The following is an 8,701-nucleotide window of genomic DNA, read 5'->3' on the forward strand; positions in this document are numbered from 1 at the left end:
TTAATCCTTTGTCGTCATTTCACCAGCCTTAACGTTATCTTCGCCAGGAGTAGGTTCCATCTGAAGAGACCTTTTTATTTGCTCATCCATAAGCATCTCCTGCACTCAAGTCTTTATCATGAGGTTTCAGCAACTGAGTCATATCTCGAGGCTTAACTTCTGATTCTACCCATCTTGCTGTTTCTACCACATCTACAGGCAGTTCCATCACTAAAATCTTGAACCCCTCAAAATCATCTATGAGGGTTGGATTCACCTGCTTCCAATTTCTTAATGTTGGTGTGTTGACCTGTTCCCATGAATCATGAATGTTTTTGATGGCATCAGGAACTCTTTCTAGGTTTTCAGTCGACTTTGCCCAGATCCATCAGAGAACACACTATCCATGGCAGCTATAGTCCTAATACGTTTGTCAAAAAATTAGACTTGAAAGTCGAAACTCCTTGACACGTGGGCTGCAGAGTGAATGTTGTGTTCATCTCATTGTACAGCTTCCATCAGAGTTCTTGGTTGACCAGATGCATTTTCAATGAGCAGTAATATTTTGAAAGGAAACCTTTTTTTTTTTTTCCCCTGTCAGTCTCAGTGATGGGCTTAAAATATTTAGTAAACCATGCTATAAATAGATGTGCTACCATTAGACAGCACAGGCAGAGTAGATGTAGATGATTCTTAAGGACCCTACGATTTTTGGAATGGTAAATGAGTGTTGGCTTCAACTTAAAAGTCACCAACTACATTAGTACCTGAGAGAGTCAGCTTGTCCTTTGAAAATTTTTGAGACCAGGCATTCATTGACTTCTCTTTAGCTAGGAAAGTCCTAGATGGCATCTTCTTCCAATATAGGGCTGTTTACATTGAAAGTCTGTTCAGTATAGCCACCCACATTGGTTACCTTAGCTAGATTTTCTGGATAAACTTGCTATTTAGCTTCTACATCAGCACTTGCTGATCCACCTTGCACTTTCATGTTATGGAGACAGATTCTTTCCTTAAACCCCATGAGCCTACCTTGGCTAGCTTCAGAGTTTTTTTCTGTAACTTTCTTAACCCTCATAGAATTGAAGAAAGTTAGGGCCTTGCTCTGGATTAGGCTTTTTGACTTAAGGAAATGTGACTGGTTGGTTTTCCTTCAAGAACTTTTCACTCGGAATCACATTTGACTAACTGGCACAAGAGAGCCAGCTTTCAGCCCATCTCTGCTCTTGATGTGCCTTCCGCACTACATCATTTCTAGCTTTTTATGTAAAGTTCAAGTGACTTCCTTTCACTTCAACACTTAAGAGGCCACTGTAGTGATTAATTGGCACAATTTCAAAATTATGTCTCCAGGAATAGGGAGGCCCAAAGAGTGGGAGAGATGGAAGCATTCTTAGTGGTGGAGCAGTCAAAACACATTCATGAGTTAAGTTTGCCATCTGTTATAGGCACAGGCCATGGCACCCCAAAACAATTAGAATAGTAACATCAAGGATTGCAGATCATCGTAACGGATAAAATAATGAAACAAATACCACAAGAACTACCAAAAGGAGACATGCAAAGTGAGCAACTGCTGTTGGAAAAATGGTGCTGACAGACAACACAGGATTGCTACCAACCCTGAACTTATTTTTTAAAAGTGCAGAGAAGTGAGACGCAATACAACAAGGTCTGCCTGCATCTTGTGAGCCTCTTTTCCATTGTCAGTATACTTTCATAGCATAGTTTAGTGGTTGCAGTAATACTGTTTTATGGCTATTCCGTACCTGAACCATTTTCTATTAGCGGGTAAGTAACTATAGGCAGTGGAGCATTGATGAAATAGGAAAGGACACTGAGAAACCTACTAAGGAGATTCCATGGAATAAACTTAAAAATTGTCCTCTTTAAACTGCCGGCCTTCCTACTTGAGTGTCACAGAGTAATTACTCCCAGTAAGTGTCTTCAGCTGACCACATGAAATAATTGAAAGTTATGAACGTTACATTTTCTTGCCATTTGGGGATTTTCTATACTGTTTCCATATTAATGTTTTATCTGGTTTATAAGAAGCATTTGCACACAAGTGCAAGAGTCCTTCCGTATCTCTTGGCTAGGTATCTTTAACAGTAAACAGAGCTCAGTGATCAGAGCTCAGGATTGGAAGGCAAAAGAGGAAAACAGTTGGAGAGGAACTACTACATTTTTAGGCCCTCGAGGTGTTTTTAGAGGGCTCATGGGAAACGGAGATGTTTGTCACCTGACACCTGAGGGAGTCCTTGCTGCCTTTGTGATTAAAATTATTATAAATCTTCAATTTTGCAAGAGCGTATGCAAAAATACTTTATTAAGTATGAAAATCTTAAGAGCTATGATACTCAGCTGAAAACACAGCATTGAAAAGCCGCAAAGAACTGGCTTAATAATCTTGCTCGTTTAAGAAGAGACAGTAACAATACTGTAAATCAACATACTTCAATATTTCAATAAACTAAAAAAAACAGACAGCAAAGGCCAAGAATATATAAATCTTTGTTCAGTGCCTACCAGCAACGTTTCAATATTTACCTAAAGCATCTAGCAGTGTCATGCGTAATTTACTGCATGTATTAACTTTGAACACCAAGATGGGAAAAATCACCATCTTAATGGATGCACAAAACCTCAAAACACAGAGATGACCTATGCCGAGACAGATGAGTTCTGTTAAAGTGGAATATTCTCCTTGGTATATGTGCTGCTGAAGCAACCACAGGATGTTCTTGGAGAAGTCAACAATAGCCTCTATTCAAAATGAAAATATGAGGGTTTTTTTTTAATGTGATCCTGGAACTATATGAATATAACGATTATTTAAAATGAAAATAAATTATAGGTATTTCCCTATTTTAAAACACCGAGGTTCATATCTATTCCATGACATTACGGTGGAACTTTTTACAGGATCTGTTACTGTAATTTCAAGGGAATTACCAAAGGCATTTTAACAAGAGAGCTGAGTAGTGTAGAGGTTTCAAGTCTACTTGAGTCATAGATGGAAAATGCTAACGTATGGAAATTAGGCATTGTACTTTAAAGATAAATCTAAAACTGAGAGCTAAGATTTCCACAAAAGTTGAGGGAATACTTGATAGCTTATGGACTTCACTAATGTTAAATATTTGTAAATTACCTAGATATAAAGCCTCTGAGGTTTACTATTGGGTGACAATTTTTAAAATATGAGTAATAAAACTAGTAAAGAGCCAAACCAACTACTCTTAAGAAATTGTTATTGGAATTCTTGGTAAAGTAAGATTTTCTGAAAGCAAGATCACAGAGAAAAACTGGAGACACGGACTGTTTCATTTCTTCCACATTGGTGGAGTCTACTATAAGACCTTACTGTAAATTTAAAAAATTTTGGTGTGAAAGTAATTATGTGGGTTTTCTTTTAAAGTGGCTCTTAAAACTACTTTCTTGCTAGTGGTAAAGAACCCGTCAGCCAATGAAGGAGACATAAAAGACAGGGGTTCAACGGGATGATCCCCTAAAGGAGGAAATGGCAACCACCCGCCCACACACTCCAGTATTCTTGCCTGAAAAACCCCACAGGCAGAGGAAGCTGGTGGGCTACAGTCCATGGGGTGGTCCCCAAGAGTCGACGTGACGGAAGCGACTTTGCACACTTAACACCTCAGTTAAGGACTTTTTTTCCTCCTATACTGAGAAAAACCAAGAATGGACTGTGAATGGGTTTTTGGTTGTATATGGATTAAAAAGCAACTTTCCTTTGTTATTCTATACATTGCTGAATGTGAACTTGGAAACTACACATTGTCACCCAATGGCATGGCTGAGAATGTTTCTTTTTAATTCTGGTAGTTGCAGTTATCTTGAAGCTGGACATACCTTCCCAAGTCTGTCTTTTCAGTACACAGATGAAAGTTCTCAGAGAGCCACCATCTCACTGGAAGTGAAAAGAACAAACTCCAAACGTGTCTAATTTTCCTGGCCTGTTCCCTGTGGCTTTTCGTGAGCCACAAGAGAACCAGTGAGATCTTATTTTCATGTGACTGTGGTGAGCACTCTTGAGTCAGAATCATATTTTATGTGTTCTCTTCCCAAGCAAGCGATGTCTAGTACTTTGGGGAAAATATGCCCTCACTCAAAGATTCTATTTGTGGTCAAGGATGACAGAAATGTTTCCTTTACTTTTACTCTCTTTACTAGTAGACAAGTCTTTCTAAAGGTTCTATTCCATTTTCCTCAACCTTTTCAGTCACCTCCCGTCAGCCCTCGCACCTCCCTTTTTTAACCTTCCCCCAGGAAACAGCATCCTTCTGCGATCCTTTCCACTGCACCTGCCATTTGGGCACCTGTAGGCAAACCCTGCCCAGGTGGCTCAGTAGTGAAGAGTCTGCCTTCAATGCAGAAGACTCGAGTTTGATCCCTGGGTCGGGAAGATCCTGTGGAGGAGGAAATGGCAACCCGCTCCAGTATTCTTGCCTGGAAAAAAAGTCCCATGAACAGAGGAGCCTGGTGGGCTATAGACCATGGAGTCACAAGAGTTGGATATGACTGAGCGCGCGCGCGCGCGCGTACACACACACACACACACACACACACTCACAGAGGTAAACCCTTCCGGCTAAAACTTGGAATCAATTGAACTGCGAGTTTCTCTCAGAGGCCTTTAAATCCAAGTTAAAGGACAGAAGGGAATTGGGTGTGCCCCCTTTTAGGGGTGATTTTTGACTGATCATGGCTGATTTTCAGTCATTTCCCATGTTTTCCTGGTCCGTGGGGAATTGCTCCTGGACTGGGCCTACACAGCCTATTTTCCAGCTTTGGACTCTATTTCAATTCCAGTTCTCTTATTTTCTGGCTTCGATAAAGGCCATCTACTGCTATGCTTGACAGATTATGTACTTTGAATCTCATTTTCCTTGTTTCCGTAAAATGGAAATGATTTACCTGCATGAAATTCAAGTAAGAAACTAAGACCTGGAGACACTGCGAAATCATGTTCCCTCCTTGGCAGCATCCTTCTTGTTCTTTCGGCTCTTTGTAACACCCAGCATGACCCTGAAAGAAAATGTTGAGGTGCTGCTGAGAGCAACGTGAAGTAAAAGTAAAGAACCTTCGGATTTGAAAGCTCAACCTTTAATTGAGTGACCCAGTTAATACAGAGTGAACTCAGGTGCGTAATCTTAGTTAATCTTGACCACAGCCCTAGGGGTAGGAGCTATTATCTCCATTTTGCAGAAGGAAAAAAAAGCTGAAGCTTAGGAATCTAAGTAACTGACTTAAGATAAAGATAAAAAACCCCAAATCTAAAAGCATTTTCAGGAAGATTTCGTGGGAAATGTCTCATGAGTTTCTTACAACTGCATCATGAGCATTCTTCATAGAACACAATGGTCCTCTAATTCCTGGGCATGCCAATCAAGAAATTTCAGCAGCACTTCTTAATATAATTGCGTTCATTTGTAAATATTCTCAAACTATCATGAGCATGAAGGACTTGGACTGGATTAAGGCTCCACATTTTCTTTTTTTAATTTTATTTATGGATTTTTTGGCTGTGCTGGGTCTTTGTTGGTACCTGGACTTTCCTCTCACCAGCAAGCAGGGTCTACTTTCTAGATGTGGGGTGAGGGCTGCTCATGGCAGTGGCTTCGCTTTAGAACATGGGCTCCGGGCTGCATGGGCTTCAGTCATCGTGGCACATGGGTTCCGTAGTTCCTGGGCTCTAGAACTCAGGCTTAGTTGCTCCGCAGCATGTGGGACCTTCCCGGACCAGGGATCGAACCTGTGTCTCCTACGCTGGGGATTCGTCACCACTGAGCCACCAGGGAAGCCCACCGTGTCTTCTTTCAAAACTGATCTGTGGACTCAGGCTGGGCACTAAAGTGCTCTGACAAGCACGTGGAATGTCAAAATTGGCTGAAACTGTATTCAAACCCAGGGATGGGGGAGCCTGGTGGGCTGCCGTCTGTGGGGTCACACAGAGTCGGACACGACTGAAGTGACTTAGCAGCAGCAGCAGTAGTCAAACCAGGATTTACACTTTAGGTTTTTAATTTCTTCTTTAAGACCATAGCCATGAGCAGATACTGGCCCAATCAGACAACTGTTGACCTTCTGAGGAATCGGTCTTTCCAGAATCATGGAAACTTTCCTTTACTTACAGTCTCTTAGTATGTAATTTGTTTTGTCCTAGAAAGAAAATTTTTAAAAATGGGAGAGAGGTCTCATCTATTTCACTACTGTGTGATGCCTTTTTTTTTTTTTTCCTGGACCACATTTCAATGCCCAGTTGCTTTCCCTTTCTGACCCTCTAATTTTTACTGCTTTTTCACAATTTTCAGCTTCCCAAAAAGCTATTTGAATCAGTCCACTGAGTTTTAATTCTGAATCCAGTTTCTCTGACTTAACCCTGTGAGTGTTAACCACTAAAAGTGTCCTAATTGAGAAGAGGGTTCCATTTTCAGGGATGTGTTCAAGAGATTTCATCTGCTGCCAAATCCGAGACTTGGGGGACCCATTTGCTTCCCCGACTCCACTCGTCTGAGTGGGCTAGCCTCAGCTTCACCCTTTACATCAGGGGCTTTCAACCTCAGCACTGTTGATATTTGGGGCTGGGTAACTGGGACCAGGGGGTGGGGGTGCTGTCCTGTGTGTTGTTGAGTAGCAGCCCTGCCCCCCGCCAGTCAGATGTCAGTTGTACACACACACACACACACACACACAGAGTTGTGACAATCCAAAATGCAGTCACACATTGCCAGTGGTACTCTGGGGTGCAAAGTTGCCCCTGATTGAGAACCACTGCTTTTTGTTGTTGTTGTTGATAATTTCGTTCTATTGGAGTACAGTTGATTTACAACACTGAGTTAGTTTCAGGAGTACAGCAAAGTGAGAACCACTACTTTAGGAAAATATTTGAGTTTATTAAACATTCAACCAAGCCTTCATCTAGCCAGTCAACTTGAGCATGACATTCTATGGGCAAGTGACAAAAAAAACATTTTTAAATGGCTAAAATACCCACTGAGTTCCATAGGGTAAGCATGCTACCAAATGTCCCAGACCAGAATACTAGAGTGGGTAGCCATGCCCTCCTCCAGGGGACCTTCCCAACCCAGGGATTGAACCCAGATCTCCTGCACTGCAGGCAGATTCATTACTGTCTGAGCCACCAGGGAAGCCCCATTTTGTATACAGTCACATTTAATCCTTATACTCTGTCCGGGAAGAAACACCCTCCCCCTTACAGAGAAGACCACCTCAGATGGATGTACTTGCCAAGATCACACGGCGAGGGCCAGAACCGGCATTTGGCCCAGGTTGGCGGGACTCTGACGCCCGCGGTCTTCACCCCTCTCTGTTCTGCGCCCTTGCTGACATTCTAATTGAGACGCCACAGTTGGCCAGCCTTCCTGAGCCTCAGGCCCCCTTCTTACAGGGCTGTCTCCCCCTTTCCCAGTCCTCTGGAGGCCTCTCTGCAGCCAGGCCCCAGACGACTATTCCCTAAGGGCTGGCTTGAGAGCTAACCAGGTCGGTCCTGGACCGCCCTCACCACCGAGCACACGCTGACCATCAACCTGGCAGCTTTGTCAGAAAACTGCCTCAGAAATCTGATGAAAGACACTATATTCTTTGTGGAACAAACAATGAAGAGCTAAGCTGCCTACCTAAGAATCCATGTTCTGGGTGCCAAGAATTTTTTTTGAAAACTTAGGACCTGCACCTCTCTGGGAAATCTCATTTTTCTGTGGTTTTTCCATCTATCCCTGGTCCCGTGAAGGAAGCATCACCTCCAGGCCTCAGTGGGGGACGCAGGGGGGGACTTTGGGAGATGCTGTCTTACCTTTCTTTACCAGGGTTTTGAGAGGTATCCTTAGATCACTCGCTCCCCATTATCGAAAGATGGAAAAAGCCACCCAGGCGTGAGCCCTGGGTCCTCTTCGGCAGACCTGTACCCAGTGTCTTGGGCATGCTGTGCAGCTTCGAGGCCATCTGGAGCTGACCCCGCAGGACATCCTCACCCTCAAGGGTGTGATGTTCACACCGCTTTGATCTGGCAAAGCTTCCCAGTAGACTTGTCAGTGTATCACTGAGATCTTGAAGAAATCACTAGCTCGTCTGCAAAGAGACCAGAAACCACCACTGAGGGAGTACCTTCCAGACCTTTCCATCGAAGAACAAACACCCTTGAGCTGGCATTGCTAATTCTATCTGAACCTTAAAGCCACCTGAGAGCCCTTTTAGACACACCTCCCCCTTAAGGTCCCGATTCAGTGGCTATGGGGTGGGCCAGGTGAGGCTGCATGGAGGCGACGGAGTCGGGTGTTCCCCAGGGGTGGGGGTGTTCCACATACTCTCCCATGCCAGCCTTGTTAAACCACAAGTCCGAAACCTCCCTGAAGCTTTGTTCACAGATCAAGCTTTACTCTTGATCTGTGAACAATCTGCATTTTACAAACATCTTTATTTGATAACTGAGGCTCAGTTGCTCAGTTATGTCCGACTCTTTGCGACCCCATGGACTGTAGCCCCACCAGGCTCCTCTGACCACGGGATTTTCCACGCAAGAATACAGGAGTGGGTTGCCATTTCCTTCTCCAGATATTTGATATTAAAATATCTTAAATTACTAAACTTCTTGCATACACTTCCAAGAGTAAAATCGATGAGCCTGGAAGCTGTTTTATCGCGTATCACATACCTTCCTCTGAGGCAGGTGGGATCCAGG

This window comes from Bison bison, unplaced genomic scaffold, assembly GCF_000754665.1.
Source record: "Bison bison bison isolate TAMUID 2011002044 unplaced genomic scaffold, Bison_UMD1.0 scf7180017864287, whole genome shotgun sequence".
Classification (NCBI taxonomy): domain Eukaryota; kingdom Metazoa; phylum Chordata; class Mammalia; order Artiodactyla; family Bovidae; genus Bison; species Bison bison.